Source organism: Hipposideros armiger, unplaced genomic scaffold (assembly GCF_001890085.2).
Source record: "Hipposideros armiger isolate ML-2016 unplaced genomic scaffold, ASM189008v1 scaffold_720, whole genome shotgun sequence".
NCBI lineage: Eukaryota > Metazoa > Chordata > Mammalia > Chiroptera > Hipposideridae > Hipposideros > Hipposideros armiger.
In genome coordinates this window covers 138,903-144,071 of record NW_017732070.1, presented here as the reverse complement: position 1 = coordinate 144,071, position 5,169 = coordinate 138,903, and positions in this window count along the sequence as shown.

Here is a 5,169-nt window from a genome sequence, read left to right as displayed (position 1 = left end):
AAGAACTGAAACCAGGGACTTTGCTATAACAGGCATGGGACCAAATTGAGGGAAAATCAGAAAGAACTGAAGTGAGAAGTAAACCAAGAGACACCCCAAAATAGATTCCAACAGTAAAGACTAGACTTCTAAAAAATAGTCCTGGAGCTAGGGAGGCACACAAGGCACAGGTGAAATTCTATTTAAGATTGTAGACCAGGTAGTCATACAGAAGCTAGCAGCTAGAGAGTAACCAAACAGAGCAAAAAGATGGGCTGGAATTGCTAAAGCTCATGAAAGATTGACATTTGTTACATCTACTCGTTGTAGGATGTGTCCTTATGCATCCAATGAATTAGCTCTCTTAGACAATCCTTGCTGGATTGAGAGGAAGTAAAATCTTTAATACACAACTACCAGCCCTTGAGGCAATGAAGGCATCAGGAACATTCAGAAATCGAAGGGTTTTTGCACTTCTCCACTAGCCTGAGCACAATGAGCCTAACGGTCAAGGATGAAAACTTTCTTTTTGCCTGATCCTCCAAATCTTTGCTTAGAGGGGTCCTCATATTCTCCTCATATTCTTCCTAACTGGGCCTATGAGCAGTTTGGCCAGGTGGAGGAGGCAAGGCTATCAATGGTGGTGCAGATAACATTAGGCACCGAGTGGAGTGAAAAGATCCAGACTTTGAGTGATTGGCACAAGTCCAGTAGAAAGCATTTGGGTAGTGGGATGGTTATTAGAGAGCAGAGACCAATGCCTACACCCTGTGTAGGACTGGACGCTTTCGACTTTTCAGGAAGAGAAAATCGTCACAGCCTCAGTGAGGGAAGCAGCAGCAACAGATTACTGATAATAGGTAGGAGATCTTTATCTTAAACACAAACAGTTCCTGGCAAAATCACATGTAACAGGGTGAGAGCAAGTATGCCCCAGCTAAGCTGCAAATTTTTTAAACTTTCAAGAAATTGTAAGCATTAATAAACTTAAATAAATGATGCATTTCACTTTTGTAGGGACTTAATGAATTTCATTCATTTTGATTGTTTCAAGCTTTCCCNGTTCGATTCCCACATGGGCCAGTGAGCTGCGACTGAGCTGAGCTGCTGCTGAGCTCCCAACAGGTGACAGGGTGGCTCAGGTGGTGAGAGCACGTGCTCCTAACAACAAGGTTTCTGGTTCGACACTGTATGGGATGGTGAGCTATGCCCACCCTCAACTAAGATTGAACTTGACACCTTGAGGTGAGTGGCCACAAGGTGCCAATGGGTGGTTGGATGGCGACTAGACTTGGAGCTGAGCTATCTGCGCCCTCCACAACTAAGATTGAAGGACAACAACTTGGCTGTGTATGGCTGTTCCCCTTTCCCAATTCCCCAATAAAATCTTTAAAAAACAAAACAAAAAGATCCCTTAGATTAAAAAAATAATAAATAAATAAATAAATAAATAAATAAATAAATAAATAAATAAAAGTAATGACTGCCCTGAGAAGGCAGGAGGGACTGATTGGCCAGCTCTGTTCTAGGTTTGGGGTCTTACATATGGCTCAAGGCAACTGGAGTTCCAGTATTGGGGTCCTACCATCTTCTATCCCTGCTTCTTGCTGTGCACCTGCTTCATCCTCTCTCTGAAAAATGGCTCCTCTGATCCCATACCCACCCCACTCTGTGCATGAGGCAGGAGATGCTGCCTTCCCATCACCTGAGTTTACTGTCAGCAGTACAGGTAAGTAGTAGAGACTAAATAGTAGTTCTCATTGCAAGGAACAGAGACAGTCTCTACTCAATTCAATCTGAAAAAGAATTTAATGGAGGAAGTTCAGAGAATGGACAGGAAGATTGGTGGAGCAGGCCCAGGCAGGAACCAAGGAAGGTTAGGCAGAGTCCAGGCTCTGCCACAGAGATGGTCTGCTTAGACGCAGGCACCATCAACATGGAACACTTGCTGCCTACTGCTACCCGACTGCCCTACCCTGGACATTCACCTTTTGCCACTGGCCTCTCAACTCCACCACAGCCACCATGAATAATCTCCGAGTCACCTTGTGTCACTCCCTCAAAATTCAAAATTCCTGGAAGCAGCGGTACTCAAATCATAGGGCTACCATTGAGCGATTGGTAGAGGATCGATTCTCAGAGAAGAGGAACTTGGGTTAAACAGATACCCTCAAAAGGTGTCCACTGCATGCTATACCTGTATTCTGCTAGGTGGAGGGCATGTGAGAAATGCCTGGTACCATCCAGCTTAGGAGCTGTTGTCCCAGAAAAGTGAGGAACCAAGTTGAGAGTATGAAAAGTTTTAAGTTATGGATAAGGCTGCCTAGGGATAGGCAAACAGGCACCAGGAAGAACTGAAACCAGGGACTTTGCTATAACAGGCATGGGACCAAATTGAGGGAAAATCAGAAAGAACTGAAGTGAGAAGTAAACCAAGAGACACCCCAAAGTAGATTCCAACAGTAAAGACTAGACTTCTAAAAAATAGTCCTGGAGCTAGGGAGGCACACAAGGCACAGGTGAAATTCTATTTAAGATTGTAGACCAGGTAGTCATACAGAAGCTAGNTGGCTGGCAGCTGGTGTGGGCTGCCGGGAGCCACTTTGAGTGGCCGACCAATGACCGGCGACCGATTGCCTCACCCGGGAAGAGCGCAATGATCATACCAACATAGGCCAGTGAAGCGACGTCCTCCACAACTAGACTGAAGAACAAAACAGCAATTTGTCTAACTGTCTGTTCCCTGGTTGTATGAGCGCAAACAAACAAGCATGAAAAAAGTGGGAAATGCAAGTAAAAATAATCTACAACCTCTGTATAAGACGCACCCAGTTTTTAGACCCCAAATTTTTCGGAAAAGGGTGCGTCTTATACATGGAATATTATACCTCTACAAAAAAGATTGAAATCTTGCTATTGGCCACAACATGGATGGACCATGAGGGTATTATGCTAAGTGAAATTAGTTAGGCAGAGAAAGACAAATGTCATATGATATAACTTATGTGTGGAACCTAAAAAAAGGAGTCAAACTCATAGAAATAGAGAACAGAATGGTGATTGCCAGGGGCTGGAGGGTAGGAAAAATGATATGTTAGTCAAAGTTCCAGTCATAAGATGAATATGTATGTTCTGAGGGTCTAATAATTTATGATTCTGTATTATATACTTGAAAATTTTAAGAGAACAGATCTTAAATGTTCTCACCACACACAAAAAAATTGTAATTATGCAAGGTGATGGATATGCTAACTAACCTTATTGTGGTAATCATTTCACAGTATGTATATATGTATCAAATCATCAGCTTTAACTTACACAATTTTTTTTTTTTTTAGCTGAGCCATCCTGCCACCTGTTGGCAGCTCAGCAGCTGCTCAGCTCAGGCCGGGACTCGAACCGCTGTTGCTGAGTGAGCTCTTAACCAACTGAGCCACTCGGCCGGCCCCACAATTCTTTTTTTAACTTACATAATTTTATATGTCAATTATATCTCAATGAAGCTGGAAAGAAAAAGATTACAAAGCTACATAAGGGCATAAAATCATGGGACCAGCATTTTCTTTTAATTGTGATATAGTTTATATACCATAAATTTTACCCTTCAAAGTGTACAATTCAGTGGTTTTTAGTATACTCACAAAGTTGTGCAACCATCACTGCTATCTAATTCCAGAATACTTTCATCGCCCCCAAAAGAAACCCCATACCCACTAGCAGTAGGGTCAGAATTAATATTTACTCCCAACCCAAGGATCTTTCCACTGTCATAGTTTTATATGGATTTTCAATCTGTTTATCTTAAGGTAAGTAAAGTTTATTAAGTGTTTATATGTCTAAATAATCAATTATCAAACACTTTCTAGTATTTTGCATAATTCGGTGCTGTTAACCATCTCAAAATTTCTGTCTTGCTTTTTTAAAAATATCTACCAGGTTCTTGAGGGTACACGGCAAACACTTAGGAACAGATCTTATGTACTCTAAACAGACTCATGAAAAGCTTTGTTCTTTGGATGTGAAGCTCGTCATCTCAAAGGAAATGAGACTGGTAATTTTTACAAAGAATATGTGAGACTTTAGAAAAAAAGCTTAAAGAAATTATTTATTCTGAAGCCTTTTACAAAAGGAAAACCTTTTTTTTTTTTTTAATTTCAGGGTTTTCAAAGAAAATCCACAACTAGACCATAGGTCCTTAAGATGTCTAAGGGGAGCCTAAATATTTTTGTGAAGAGGAGTACAAATTAATTTTAAAAGTTTGTCACCATAACAATAAACCAAGTTTTCCAGTCTGTGGTTTTCAAAACATCCATTCCTTGGTCTCTAGCTTTGTTTCTATTTTAACTTGTTGGAATTAATTTTATATAAAATAAACGTGAGTGCCAATTTTTTATTTTATGCCCAAATTACCAGGCCTCCAAAAGAAAATCTCTTCTTTAAAGTTAGTCATATTTGGATTATTTAAATAGCATCCTCTAAAGTGTGAGTCATTGTATGCACTTTGATTCTTCAGTGCATGGTTGTTGATTCTTTAGTAAACATGGTTTCAAGTATTTATAAGGACATAGACCCATGCAAATTAATGGCAAGAACTCAGGACTCATATCACTTGAAATGGTTATAGACTAGTCAACCAATGAAAGAAATGAAAATGATGATAATAACAATAAAGCTAAAAGATAATTTAAAAAAATAGTAGCTAGTTCTTTTAAGTAAAACAAAAAAGTAAGTATAAACTGTAATAATTGATTGCATTAGTCTCTAAATTTCAGAAGAAAACTATTTATTTTAACATTAATTTGGTAAGATATTAATTCCTTTTCTCTGAAAAGAACATCCCAATAAAACCTTTAAAATGTATTAATATTTACATTTCTTGTATTTTAAACCAAAGAAAGTGTCCTACCATTAATTTGCAGTTTTCCAGTTAATAAAGTCATATCCCTTTCAATACAATAAAAACTAAAATATACATAATTTACCAGGTAATACTCTATAAATGTTTTATGAATGAATAAATAAGCTGATTTTAAAAATATAAATAACTGTACCTAGTGTTGGGTTAGTACTGTTTAATGAATCTAATCAATGATTTATGGTTACCGTGGAAGGCTTAATTACAATTACCTGACCATCGCAGATTAAAATGTAAACCTTAACATTGACTTAATCTAGATATTTTGTATTTGG